General features: G+C 47.1%; 1 protein-coding gene across 1 annotated transcript in view; it reads right to left on the bottom strand.

Moving 5' to 3' along the window:
* The window catches only part of ZFP91 (ZFP91 zinc finger protein, atypical E3 ubiquitin ligase), a 119877-nt gene that overhangs the window by 43317 nt on the left and 61026 nt on the right, over positions 1-15534 (bottom strand).

Here is a 15534-nt window from a genome sequence, read left to right on the forward strand (position 1 = left end):
ATACAAAACCCCATAGTACTCACATATACGCAGCAGTTTCTCAAATTACCCCCTCCCATGAACTGTCTGTCAATGACCACCATTCCATACATCCTTCTGTGGCATACAGTCCTTCACACTCTAGCTGTTTTCTGATAACTACCTGCTCATAAAGCAAAGTTACTTACCTGTAGCAGGTGTTCTCCGAGGACAGCAGGCCAAGTATTCTCACAGATGGGTGACATCATCCGAAGTAGTGTTATGGATGCTGACTAGCAAGAATATTGTAAAAGTTTCTAGCAGTGTCTCACCATGCATGCACTGGTGCCTTCCTGCCCTAAATACAAGCGTAGGTTGCTCAGTAGAATAATATAGCTGAAGGAATACAACTCCGGGCGGGGGAGGGTAGGAGGATTATGAGGACATGCTGAAAAGTTCTCAGCCTAATCAAGAAGGGAATAGCGTGGAGCTATGAAACTTCTAGTACAGTAGTTAACAAAAATGTACCTATACATGTTACTCTATAACATTCATATAACCAAATTCAGAACACAAATTTCTAATGTTTTCTGGAACAATAACCCATTTAATGCTTTATTAATGGAGGGAATCTGGTTCCATAATTTTGGCACAAAATGAGAATACTCCCGCTTACGAGCAGATTCCAAATATAATGATCTTCCAGAGGGTGAAAGCATGGCTCTTTACCTGAGCCTTTAATACTTAGGGTGACTGACTATACACCCATTCTGCACCAGAGCTAGCTTGCCACACACCAACTAAATCAGTTATAAACAACAGTTGTATGAACAACTTGCCAAGTGAGTTTAGCCTCCCATCTGTTTATTTCAATGCAAGTGTACCACCCATCTTGTCCCCATCCAATACCTGCATATGACCCATTGGTGATAGAACAAGCTGTATTAAAGAAAAACATTATCATCCTATCTATGTTATTTAAATGTTCTGATTTGTGCTTATTAGATCCCTCATACTTCTTAGGGACTACCTGCCTCCCCATCTTCATGTCACATCTTGACTCCCCTCCCCACTCCTCTCATTCCATAACCTTCCGCAAAAAAACCTCGAACAACCTATTCTGGTCCAAATTCCTCAACAAACTCTCCTCTAACCCTAGACCTACAGACCCCAAATCACATTGGCACAACTGGACCGCCCTCTCCGAGTCCACCTTCCACTCCCTTGCTCCATTATCCACTAAAACCATCTCCTACCCCCGAAAGGCTCCCTGGTACCTACCTCTTCACAGAGAATTGAAACAGAAATGTCGTGCTTTGGAGCGCAAATGGAAAAAATCTAAATCCCCCTCTGACAGACAGACCTGGAGGGTTAATATTAAATTTTACAATTCAACATTAAAAAAAAGCCAGGAAAAACTTCTTCAGAGACAAGATCTCTAGATCCAACAACCAGATCAATGCGCTGTTCAACATCTGGCGCTCCCTAACCACAAAAAAAGACCCATCCTTGCTCCCACCATCTCTATCAGCCGATGCCCTTGCAAATTTCTTTAATGAAAAGGTTACCACCCTAAGATGCTCCTTCCCTCCCACAGTCTCCTACAACTCCCTGACCTCTACTGACCTCAACCCTACCCTACCTGCCTCAAACTAAAAACTTGCAAGTGCACTTTGGATCCTTTCCCCTCCTATCTATTCGAGAATATCCCTACACAGGCCATCGCTTCCCTCACCGAACTCATAAACTCTGCCCTAACATCGGGCCTTTTCTCCCCCGACATGGGACACATTTCATTGTCCCCTCTACTGAAAAAGGCCGACCTTGATCCCTCCATTCCATCAAATTACCGTCATATAGCAAATATCCCTCTCTTAACCAAGTTATTAGAATCCATCATATCCACCCAACTCTCATCCTACCTAGAAAGATTCTCTATCCTCCTACCCCACCAATTCGGCTTCAGACCCAACTTCAGCACCGAATCCCTCTTGGCCTCACTAATCTCCAAGGTGCAACAACTCCATTCTCGCAACAAATTTGCTGTTCTTCTTCAATTCGACCTCTCCGCAGCCTTCGATGTCGTCCACCACGACATCCTAATCTTCCAACTCTCCGAAATAGGCATAAGCTCCACAGTCCTAGATTGGTTCTCGAAATTCCTACGCTTCCGCTCCTACACCGTTAACACAAACGGTACCTCATCCCCCCCCTGGAAGCCAAAATGTGGAGTCCCGCAAGGCTCACCCCTCTCCCCTATCCTTTTCAACATCTACATGTCCTCTCTGAAACTCCTTCATCTAGAAACTCTCTACTCCTACGCTGACGACATCCTCATCCTCCTCGAGACCGACTCGAACCTCTCTAACCTCACTGAGAACATATCCACATGTATTACGAACCTCCAATCCTGGGCCCAATCTGTACAAATGAAATTGAATGAGTCCAAAACAAAACTACTTTGGCTCGGCCCAATTTCAGATCATTTACCCACCTCCATCCCACTACCTTCCGGCCCCACTCTTCAGCTCGAGTTTTCAAGCAAAGTCCTAGGCATCATCTTAGACTCCTCTCTCTCCTTCAATGATCACCTCAACTCCCTGGTAAAAAAATGCTTCTTTAGCCTCCATATGCTGAGGAAAGTAAGATCCTGCTTTCATCATTCTCATTTCGCCATCCTCGTTCAATCTACCATCCTCTCTAGACTGGACTACTGCAACTCCATCTATATAAGCCTAACTAAAAAAAACCTCTATAGACTTCAGCTAATTCAGAACGCCGCGGCCAAGCTTATTTTCGCAAAAGGCAAGTTCGATCACGTCTCCCCACTCCTCTCCAAGCTTCACTGGCTCCCAGTATACTCCAGAGTCCTCTATAAGTGTGCCTGCATAGCCTTCAAGATTCTACATGGCGTCCTTCCTCCCGTTATCCCACTCTTTTGGAATTCCTCAAACCCACTCTCCACTAGACCCTCCCAAAAACTGAAACTATCTTTCCCATCTATAAAAGGTATATCCCGCTCAGGAAAACTTGGAACATCCCTCCCCTTTAGAACCACAGAACTCTGGAACAACCTCTCATCCCCGCTCAGAAATTCTAGCTCCTTCCAATCCTTCCGCAAACACTTGAAAACTTGGCTCTTTTCAAAAATCTAATCACCTCCCGTTCTTTAGTACCCTGTCCCTTTCTATCTTCTCAGTCCCTCTCCTATATCCCTTCTTTGTAGTTCCTTTCCTCTCAACCTCTGTAAACTGTGCCGAGCTCTGCGCTTGCGGAGATGGTGCGGTATACAAACCTAAGGTTTAGTTTAGTTTATTATACAGTATCTCTCATTTGTATTTCAGTACTGTTAAGTATATTTGTGAACTGTCTCATGGTAGTCCTATTAATAAATTTCAGTTTACACAGTGAGGCAGGGAATAGGGTGCCAATACGCTATCCTGATCCACACACACCCCTCCAGCAGAGCGCTTCACCTGAGTGGCTAAGCAAGCCTCACCCACAATAATACACTGCAAACTTTGGATTCAAAAACAAAAGGTTTCTTTTATTTTCCTTCAGACTCTTGCATTCAAGGTAAATTAAATGGCATAAACAATGTTCTATATCATATTGTAGAAAGCAACTCATAAGACAAACTGAAAATGATGCCACAGAATGCTGTTTCAGGAAGACCAAAATCATTTGGAGGGTGCTTCTCCTTCATAGGGCTACATCCACTAAACCCACTGATCCTGCAACGATCACAAAACCAGGAGAGACTTGGGAGTACTTGTAGACAAGTCAATGAAACCGTCCGTGCAATGTGCGGCGGTGGCGAAAAGGGCAAACAGAATTCTAGGAATGATTAAGAAGAGGATCACAAACAGATCTGAAAGCACAGTTACTTACTGTAACAGGTGTTATCCAGGGACAGCAGGCAGATATTTTCACATATGGGTGACGTCATCCACGGAGCCCCGATGCGGAAGCCTCGCTGACTTACTTGAAGAACTTTAGAAAGTTTGCAACTGCCACACCGTGCATGCGCGTGTTTCCTCAGCATCTCCTCAGTTCAGATAGCTAGCTAAGAAGCCAACCAGAGGAGGTGGGTAGGTTGTGAGAATATCTGCCTACTGTCCCTGGATAACACCTGTTATACGGTAAGTAACTGTGCTTTATCTCAGGACAAGCAGGCAGCCTATTTTCACATATGGGTGACCTCCAAATGGGATGGTGGGAGTGTTGAAAATTTAGGAGAATAAATTTTGTAAAACTGCCTGGCCAAAATGGACATCCCGTCTGGAAAAAGAATCCAGATAATAATGAGAGGTAAAAGTATGAACCCATGACCAAGTGGCAGCTTTGCAGATTTCCTCAATAGAAGTAGATCTATGGAAAGCTACAGATGCCGCCATGGCTCTAACTTTGTGGGCTGTGGCTCGACCCTCTAGATGTAGTCCAGTCTGAGCATAGCAGAAAGAGATGCATACAGGCAACCAGTTGGAGATTGTTCTCTTAGAAACTGGATGTCCCAACTTGTATGAATCGAAGGAGACAAAAAGTTGAGGAGCAGATCTCTGTGGCTTAGTCCTTTGCAAGTAGAAAGCCAAAGCACGCTTGCAGTCCAGAGTATGAAGAGCTGTTTCTCCAGGATGAGAATGAGGCTTTGGAAAAAACACTGGAAGTACAATGGATTGATCGAGATGAAATTCTGAAACAACTTTTGGCAAGAATTTAGGATGAGTATGGAGGATCACATTGTCGTGATGGAATACTGTGAAAGGTGGGTCCACTACTAAAGCTTGTAGCTCACTGACTCTGCGAGCAGACGTGAGAACAATGAGAAAGACCACTTTCCAAGTGAGATATTTGAGATGCGCCGAAGACATTGGTTCAAAATGGAGGCTTCATCAGCCGAGCAAGAACAACATTGAGATCCCAAACCACTGGAGGCAGTTTGAGAGGTGGCTTGACAGTGAAAAGTCCTTTCATAAATCTGGAAACCAAAGGATGAGTAGAGAAAGGTTTCTCCTCTAGAGACTGATGAAAAGCAGCAATTGCACTGAGATGGACTCGAATGCATGTGGATTTGAGGCCTGCTGAGATAAATGAAACAGGTAATTCAGAACTGAAGACAAGGAGGTAGACTAAGGCTCCTTGTGATGAAGAGTGCACCAGGCAGCAAACCTAGTCCATTTCTGGTTGTAACATTGCTTAGTGGTACGCTTCCTGGAAGCCTGTAAAATGTCTTTGACAGATTGAGATAAGTGTAGATCAGCATTTACATTGAAAGGTACTAAGCTGTCAGGTGGAGAGACTGCAGGTTGGGATGAAGTGGAGAACCCTAACTCTGTGTTAGCAGAGACAGAAAAACTCATAGAAGTAGTTGCTCCCTGCTGTCTGGGCCATTAAGGAGTTATCAGAATCATGGTAGCATGTTCGTGTTTGAGTTTGACGAGCGTCTTGAGAATTAGAGATAATGGAGGAAACGCATACAGGAATTTGCTCGACTATTCCAGAAGAAACACATCTGTTTCTCCAGGCGTTGAGGAGAATAGATCCAGGAGCAAAACTGAGGCAGCTTGTTGCTATGGGGAGATGCAAAGAGATCTATTTGAGGAGTTCCCTACTGAGAAAAAATGTGATGGAGAGGCGATGAATTGAGTGTCCATTCGTGAGGTTGTAGAAGACGGCTCAATTTGTCCGCCAGACAGTTTTTCTCTCCTTGAATGTAGACAGCCTTCAGAAAGACATTGTGAAGATTTGCCCAATTCCAAACCTTTTCAGCTTCCTGGCAAAGAGGGAGGGATCCTGTTCCTTCCTGCTTGTTGACATAGTACATAGCAACTTGATTGCCTGTACGAATGAGAACTACTTGATCGTGAAGATCGTGTTGAAAAGCTTTGAGAGCGTTGAAAATCGCTCTGAGTAACAACGGATTTATGTGGCTCCGACGATCGATGCTGGACCAATGCCCTTGAGTACGGAGACTATCGAAATGAGCTAGAGGCAAGGGAAGAGCCAGAGATGAACGTATCCTGAGGACGAATGAGTGGCTACAGGGATGGTGCCGGGATATGAACTTCGGATTCCTAAACCATGGGGAAGCGCTACAAGGACTTCAGGGACCTGACGGACTCCATCTGACCAGTAGGGGTAAAAACGTCTTCGGACACCGACTAGCCCGCCTGCTTCACAGGGCTTTAAACTAGGTAAGTCGGGGGAGGGTACCCATTCACATATTAGTGCAGAAAGGAATTATCCTGATGAGGTGAGTCGACACTCCGCTTCCATGTCCAAGGTAAGTACCCACATTGCAAACAGTTCTTTAGGAGTCACACCGACTCGGGTAGGATACGCCTCACGGGGACTTAGCAAACACAAGATATGGAGGGCCATTTATGTCAATGCACACAGTTTAGGTAACAAAATTCTAGAATTGGAGGCTGAAATAAGGAATGCCGACCTAGATGTGGTGGCAATATCTGAAACTTGGTTCACGGACTCACATGGGTGGGATATGGCTATACCGGGCTACAATCTACTTCGTCAGGACAGAGAGTGCAGGTTAGAAGGGGGGGTAGCTCTATACATTAAAGAGGACATCAAAACCACCACGATCACAGATGTCAAGTACACCGGGGAGTCCCTCTGGGTAAACCTGGCAAGAGGCAGAGAAAAATGCCTGTATCTAGGTGTGGTATACAGACCCCCAAGACAACTGGAAGACATGGACGCAGAATTAATTGAAGACATAGAGAATATCACTTTATGAGGAGAAGCTGTACTGTTAGGGGACTTCAATATGCCTGATGCAGACTGGAACTCATTTTCAGCGACAACAAGCGGTAGCAGGAGGCTCTTAACCTCCATAAAGGGAGCACGTCTCAAACAAATGGTAACAGAGCCCACTAGGGCCCAGGCGATCCTCGACCTGGTACTCACCAATGGGGAAAGCGTCTCAGAGGTCTCAGTAGGAGATACGCTAGCCTCCAGCGACCACAACATAGTATGGTTCAACCTTAGGAAAGGCTTCCCTAGATCAAACACGAAAACAAAGGTACTCAATTTCCGGGGCACAGACTTTGCACGCATGGGAGATTTCGTCCATAGGATGCTGCAGGACCAAGTGGAGACCAATGATGTAGAAGCTAAGTGGTTAACTAGCTGCTTCATAAAATCAGTAAATAAACGACAAAGAAACAATAAACCCCAATGGTTCACCGCGGAGATCTCGCACCTCATTAAGGAGAAGAAAAGCACAGTTACTTACCGTAACAGGTGTTATCCAGGGACAGCAGGCAGATATTCTTGACTGATGGGTGACGGCACCGACGGAGCCCCGGTACGGACAATTTTAGAGTGATTGCACTCTAAGAACTTAGAAAGTTCTAGCTAGGCCGCACTGCGCATGCGCGAGTGCCTTCCCACCCGACGAAGGCGTGCGGTCCCCAGTTAAGATAAGCCAGCTAAGAAGCCAACCCGGGGAGGTGAGAGGGACGCAAGAATATCTGCCTGCTGTCCCTGGATAACACCTGTTACGGTAAGTAACTGTGCTTTATCCCAGGACAAGCAGGTAGCATATTCTTGACTGATGGGTGACCTCTAAGCTAACAAAAAGAGGGATGGAGGGAAGGTTGGCCATTAGGAAAACAAATTTTGCAAAACAGATTGGCCGAAGTGTCCATCCCATCTGGAGAATGCATCCAGACAATAGTGAGATGTAAAAGTATGAACTGAGGACCAAGTAGCAGCCTTGCAGATTTCCTCAATGGAAGTGGAGCGGAGGAAAGCTACAGACGCTGCCATAGCTCTAACTTTGTGGCCCGTGACAGAACCTTCCAGTGTCAGGCCCGACTGAGCATAACAGAATGAAACGCAAGCAGCAAGCCAATTGGATAAAGTGCGTTTAGATACAGGATGACCCAGCTTGTTAGGATCAAAGGACAAAAAAAGTTGAGGAGATGATCTGTGAGGTTTAGTGCGCTCGAGATAGTAAGCCAAAGCACGTTTACAGTCTAAGGTATGCAAAGCCTGTTCACCTGGATGAGAATGAGGCTTCGGGAAAAAAACAGGTAGGACAATGGACTGATTAAGATGAAAGTCAGACACAACCTTAGGGAGAAACTTTGGGTGTGTACGTAGAACCACCTTATCGTGGTGAAAAACAGTGAAAGGTGGATCAGCCACTAGTGCATGTAACTCACTGACCCTCCTGGCAGAGGTGAGAGCTATAAGGAAGACCACTTTTCAAGTGAGAAATTTGAAATGTGCTGTGGCCAAAGGTTCAAAAGGCGGCTTCATTAAAGCAGAAAGAACCACATTGAGATCCCAGATAACAGGAGGGGCTTTAAGAGGTGGTTTCACATTGAAAAGACCCCTCATGAACCTGGAAACCAAAGGATGAGCAGAGAGGGGTTTTCCATGAATTGGCTCATGAAAAGCCGCAATGGCACTGAGATGAACTCTGATAGAAGTAGATTTGAGACCAGAGTCAGACAAGGAAAGAAGATAGTCCAACACCAGTCCCACTGCTAGAGACATGGGATTATGGTGATGTAAGAGGCACCAGGAAGAAAACCGAGACCACTTCTGTTGGTAACAATGAAGGGTGGCCGGTTTCCTGGAAGCATCAATGATAGAATGGACAGACTGAGACAGAAGTGAATGAGCCGAAGTTAGCCCGAGAGATACCAAGCTGTCAGGTGCAGAGACTGTAAGTTGGGATGCAGTAGGGACTGTTGATGCTGAGTAAGCAGAGAAGGAAACAGTGGAAGAAGTATGGGTTCCCTGGAACTGAGTTGAAGTAGAAGGGAGAACCAGTGTTGCCTGGGCCACCGTGGAGCGATGAGAATCATGGTGGCTTGGTCCCTCTTGAGCTTGAACAATGTCCGCAGCATGAGCGGTAGAGGAGGAAATGCATATAAGAAGAGATTGGTCCAATCCAGGAGAAATGCATCGGGTGCCAGACGGTGAGGTGAGTAGAGTCTGGAGCAAAACAGGGGCAGCTGATGATTGTGAGGAGATGCAAAAAGGTCCACTTGAGGAGTGCCCCATTGAGCGAAAATGGACTGGAGAGTCAAGGGGTCGAGAGTCCATTCGTGAGGTTGGAGAATTCTGCTGAGATTATCTGCTAAGGAATTTTGTTCCCCTTGAATGTAGACAGCTTTCAGGAATAAATGACGAGCTGTCGCCCAAGACCAAATCCTGTTGGGCTTCCTGACACAACAGGCGAGAGCCCATCCCTCCCTGTTTGTTGATGTAGTACATTGCAACTTGATTGTCTGTGCAAAGGAGTAGTACTTGAGGAAAGAGAAAATGTTGAAATGCCTTGAGGGCATAAAACATTGCTCGGAGTTCCAGGAAATTGATGTGATGCTTGTTTTCCTGAACAGTCCAAAAACCCTGAGTTTGGAATTCGTTCAAGTGAGCTCCCCAGGCATAGGGGGATGCATCTGTGGTGATCACGAGATGATGAGGAGGTAGATGGAACAGTAGACCTCTGGATAGATTTGAAGATGTCAATCACCAAAGAAGCGACTGCCGAAGAGACGATGTCACAGATATGTGTTGTGAGTAAGGATCCGCCGCTTGGGACCACTGGGTTGCTAGGGTCCATTGAGGAGTGCGCAGGTGGAGCAGTGCGAAAGGGGTGACATGCACTGTCGAAGCCATGTGCCCCAAGAGCACCATCATGTGATTTGCAGAGATGGTAGTCTGTTGAAACACCTGCCGGCAGAGATGAAGGATGGTCTGAAGGCGGTTGGATGGAAGAAACGCCCTCATGAGAACAGTGTCCAGAATGGCGCCAATGAATTGAAGTCGCTGAGTTGGAATGAGATGCGACTTGGGGAGATTGATCTCGAAACCCAACAGTTGCAGGAAGTGAATGGTCTGGTTGGTGGCAAGCAGAACCGCCTGAGGAGAATGAGCCTTGATCAGCCAGTCGTCCAGATAAGGGAAGACTTGAAAATTGTGAGAGCGGAGATAAGCTGCTACCACAATCAGACACTTGGTGAATACCCTGGGAGAGGAGGCCAGACCGAAGGGTAGCACCTTGTACTGATAATGAGTTTGATTGATGAGAAAGCGTAGATATTGCCTGGACATCAGACGGATAGGAATATGTGTGTAGGCCTCTTTGAGGTGGAGGGAGCATAGCCAGTCGCCTTGAGTGAGAAGAGGGTAGAGGGTGGCAAGAGAGAGCATTATGAACTTCCCTTTGACCAAAAGTTTGTTGAGATCCCTGAGATCTAATATAGGTCTGAGGTCGCCGGTCTTTTTGGGAACCAGAAAGTACCTGGAGTAAAAACCCTGACCTCGCTGATCTGGAGGAACTTCTTCGATGGCATTGAGAAGAAGGAGGGATTGAACCTCTTGAGAGAGAAGGAGGGATTGAGACTTGTTGGAAGCAGACTATTTTGGCAGGCCTAACGGCGGAGGAGTCTGAAAATTCAGGGAGTAGCCGTGGGCGATGATAGAAAGCACCCACTGATCGGTGGTGATTAGCTCCCATCGAGCCAGAAAAATTTGGAGGCGACCTCCGATAGGCTGTGGAAGGGGACAGGAGGGAGGAAGACTGGCAATGCCCTGGAGAAGAGAGTCAAAAGGGCTGAGTTGGTTTAGGCTGAGCAACAGGTTTAATTGCAGGCGGCTGTTGTTGGCGAGCCTGTTGGTGTTGTTGCTGCTACTGCCTCCGAGGTTGAGGAGGATGAGGCTGAATTGGCCGAGTAGAGAAACGGCGCTGGTAGGATGTCTGCTGCCTAAAAGGACGAGTAGGAGGGGGTTTCTTTTTGTTTTTCAATAAGGTATCCCACCTCGTCTCATGAGCCGAAAGTTTCTGGGTGGTGGTATCCAGAGATTCTCCAAACAGCTCATCACCCAGGCAGGGAGCATTGGCAAGGCTGTCCTGGTGGTTTACATCAAGTTCTGAGACGCGAAGCCATGCCAATCGTCTCATCGCTACAGACATAGCAGTAGCTCGGGATGTCAGTTCAAAAGTGTCATAGATGGAACGGACCATAAACTTCCTGAGCTGCAAGAGACTGGCAGTGCATTGCTGAAAAGCATAAAGCTTGCGGTCAGGAATATATTTCTGAAAAGTGGCCATCTGCTGGATAAGATGTTTCAGGTAAAAGGAGAAGTGGCATGCATAGTTACCTGAACGGTTGGCCAACATAGCATTCTGGTAAAGTCGTTTATCAAATTTGTAAATAGCTTTGCCCTCTCTGCCAGGAGGGACAGAAGCATACACACTCGAGCCTGCAGATTTTTTTAGGGTTGATTCCACTAGCAAAGATTTGTGTGGAAGCTGAGGTTTGTCAAACCCTGGGATAGGGATCACCTTATAAAGTGATTCCACTTTCCTTGGAGCTCCTGGGATGGTGAGAGGAGTCTCCAGATTTTTGTAAAAAGTTTCCCTTAAGATATCGTGAAGGGGTAATTTTAAAAATTCCTTGGGAGGTTGGTCAAAGTCCAAAGCATCTAGGAATGCTTTTGACTTCTTAGAATCAGACTCCAAGGGGAGAGAAAGGGTGTCTGACATTTCCCTAAGAAATTTAGTGAAGGAAGAGTGCTCTGGCTTACTAGCAGGATCCTGCACTGATGGGTCAGCCTCGTCCGATGAAAAATCCTCCTCGGTACTGAGGGGATCCTTGGAGTCATCCCATAAATCAGGGTCACGTACTGATGGAAGAAGGCCCTGAGATAGAGGAATAGAGAATTCGGTATGCCTGGTCTTGCGTACCGATTTGCCGGAACGCATCGACACCGTACCTGGCGACTGTAAAGCAGTACGGATGTCTGAGAGCGGTACCGGATCAGAGACAGCATGAGCAGCTCGACGAAGAGACTTTGGCTCTGCCGATAATATAGGCATAGATATAGAAGAGGCAGATTTAAGCGGTGCTGATAACGTCGATGCCGACAAAATAGGCTGGTCGACGATCGGTACCGTAGGCTCAGTAGGTACTGACACCGGAAGGTTCGGAGTCAGCAGAGCCGGGAGCAGGTGATGTAATTGCTCCTTAAGCTGGACCTGGAGGATGGATGCTATGCGCTCATCCAGAGACGGTCCCGATGGCACCGGTACCGCTTTTTTCTTGCTCGGTACCTGCGGTACAGCTCGACGAAGTCGATGCCGATGAAGAAGCAGTCACTTCTATGGAAGCGGAGCGTTTGCGGGGCCGGCGCACAGTCTGCAGGACTTGGCTCACTGCATGTTCGACTGGCGGGCCAAGAACTGTAGGGGTTGGCTTCTTAGCCGGCTTACCTGTGGGGTGCGACACCGAAGATGCATCTTGCGGTGTCGAAACCACCGGTACCGACTTGGAGGAAGTTGCCGATGCCGGGGTCGATGCCGGTGGAACTTCCATAGCGGCACCGAAAAGAATCTGCTGTTGAATTTGGCGATTCTTCAAAGTTCTCTTTTGAAGAGAACTACAGCGGGTGCACGTCTCAGCCCTATGGTCCGGACCCAAACACTGAAGGCACCACTTGTGCGGGTCGGATAAGGAAATAGGGCGTGCACACCGCTGACATTTTTTAAAACCCGGTGAAGGGGGCATGAAGGGAAAAACGGCAGTAGCAAAATCGAAGCCCGAGGCTTCGATGGTGCCAACAGGCCCCACCGGGGCCGACCAAAAAAAGTCGAAAAAAAATACTTTTTTTTTTTTTTTAACTGTAATTAAGAAAAGAACTAAAAAAGAAAACGTGAAGAGTTTCACGAAGAAAAAACGCGAGCGGGAAGGCAAAAAAGAGATTATCCAACAGCCGTTGGAAAACACGCGTCTTCTTAGCTCCGCGGAAACTAAGAAACTGGGGACCGCGCGCCTTCGTCGGGCGGGAAGGCACTCGCGCACGCGCGGTGCGGCCTTGCTAGAACTTTCTAAGTTCTTAGAGTGCAATCACTCTAAAATTGTCCATACCGGGAGTCCGGGACTCCGTCGGTGCCGTCACCCATCAGTCAAGAATATGTTGCCTGCTTGTCCTGGGATAAAAAGCGTTTCTCTCCTACAAGCGCACTGAGAAAAGAGAGGCAAAGGTAGAATATAGGATCAGGTCTACAGCGGTCAAAATGGCAGTTAGGGAGGCAAAACTTCGAGTGGAAGAAATTCTGGCAAAAAACATTAAAAAGGGGGACAAATCCTTCTTCAGGTATATTAGTGACAGAAAAAGGAACACAGGTGGAATAGTATGCCTTAGAAGACCGGACGGAAGTTACGTGGAAGCAGATTCTGATAAAGCCGAACTACTGAATGAATACTTCTGCTCAGTCTTCACCTGTGAGGCACCGGGACACGGTCCGCAGTTGAAGGCAACACAAAGCACAGAAGACCAGTTTCAGAATTTTGAGTTCACACCAGGTGAAGTTTACAGTGAACTGGCAAGACTCAAGGTGAACAAAGCCATGGGACCAGACAATTTGCACCCAAGAGTGCTCAGAGAATTGAGCGATGTCCTGGCGAAACCGTTGGCTGAGCTATTCAATCTCTCCCTAAGTAAGGGGAAAGTTCCCCTGGACTGGAAATTAGTCGTTCCTCTGCATAAAAAGGGTTGCAGGGCAGAGGCTGCGAATTATAGACCGGTGAGTCTCACATCAATAGTGTGCAAACTCACGGAAACACTAATTAAAAGCAAATTGGACACAATCTTGAATGAAGGGAATCTTCGGGATCCCAGTCAGCATGGATGGTGTTAGCTTCAGGCTGGTCCATGGTGCCATCAACGCAGGGTCTTTGGTTTGGCTCCCTGAGTGCTGCCTTGCACAAAGCTGTGGGAAGCAGCTCCTTGCGCGCGTCCCACACCTCATCTGGAAGCCTTCCCTCTGACTTTGCGACGTCAGAGAGAAGGCTTCCGAGTCAGGCGCAGGCCACGGGTAGAAGCCTTTTCCCATGGCTTTGTGCACTGTAGTACTCAGGGAGCCAGCACAAAGATGCCACATTGATCGCACCGAAGACCGGCAGTTACTGAACAATCTCTTGGACCCGATGGAGGTGCTGGCCCTGTGGACCAGCAGAAAATTTCTGTGGACCAGCGGTTGAAGCAGAGCCGCGAGCCGCACTCAAGTGGATAAAGAGCCGCATGTGGTTCGCGAGCCGTGGTTTGCCGACCACTGATGTAGAGTAAATGGCAATCTCTTATGCATTAAGATGGCAACACCCCTTTGCCTCCCACTGAAGGTAGAAGAGTAGACTTCCCCCACCCAACCCTTCAGCAGCTTGGCATGCTCGATCTGAGAAAGGTGGGTCTCTTACAAATATGCTATATCAGTACCCAGCTTCCTGAGATGAGTCAATATCCGTGAACGCTTACGGTAATGGGAGACTTGACTCCATCCACATTAAGTGTAGTCACTTTCAAATCAGGCATGAATGCCCAGCTAAACTCCGCTGCAGTTTGAGTATGTGCTACCAACCACAATGCCCTCGGTACCTCATCCCACTCTCACACCCACCCTCCCCACACACCCCACAAACATACACAGGCATACCCCCCACACACCAGACATACCATAGCCATCTAGAACACCCTTTTCAGAAACAACTATTTCTCATAACCAATCCACAGATGCTATAATAACTGTCTATTTAGAATTAACTACCTTAGTTTCTTATTTAAAAAAAAATATAAATTTTACTTTGAATTTGGAGCATTGGCTTCTTATTTTAAAGCATGCACACTATATATTTCCGGCTACAGTAAACCAGTTTAACTCTGAAAATACTCTGCACGCATCTGCTTCCCTGGCTGCAAATGGTCCTTAGCATCTGAAATAAGAGAAATGTTGTCTATTCCAAGTAAGAGAACTCTGTCCCCTTCTTCTACCTTGCCTTTGGTTCCCTCGAAGGTGGATTACTTTTTGCGATCACCTCTCCCCTGGCTCCCCTTTTCCTATTTGCTAATAAGGAAGAATCAAAGAGAGAGAGAGAAAAAGAAAAAAAAAAAAAAAGTCAAGCAACCCCTGTTTTTTAGAAAGCTCGGTTGGTCTTCTTTTCCCTACCTACCCTGCCGCAGCACACAGCCGACCGGAAGTCTTCCCGATGTCAGCGCTGATGTCGGAGGGAGGGAGGGCTTTGCTTAAGCCCTCCCTCCGACATCAGCACTAACATCGTGGAAGACTTCCGGGTCGGCTGTGTGCTACGGTAGGGTAGGTAGGGAAAAGAAGACGAGCCTCGCAGCTTGAGTGCTTCGGAACCCCGCAGGATCCCTGCAACCCTAGGAGGCGTCCCCACGGGATCCCTGCGACCCTAGGGGGCGTCCCCACAGGATCCCCGCGACCCAAAGGGGGAACCCATGGGATCCCTGTGGGTCCCGCGGGATTCCCGTCATCTCCGTTTCCGTGCAGCTCTCTATACGGAAGCACGAAGTTTCAAATGTGCATGTGCGCTAAGGGTTTTATTATAGTAGATAATCAGCATAAAATCTGTTTTATTTTTTTGGATCTTGCTAAAACTTATGACCTTGGATGGCCACTTTTGGAAATAGGATATTGCACTTCATGGACCTTCAGTATGTCCTAGTATAGCAACTCTTTAAATGAGCTTTTGCTTTTTCATTTGGGTACTTGGTTCTCCAACTGGCCCAGCAGCCTGT

This window comes from Geotrypetes seraphini, chromosome 14, assembly GCF_902459505.1.
Source record: "Geotrypetes seraphini chromosome 14, aGeoSer1.1, whole genome shotgun sequence".
NCBI lineage: Eukaryota > Metazoa > Chordata > Amphibia > Gymnophiona > Dermophiidae > Geotrypetes > Geotrypetes seraphini.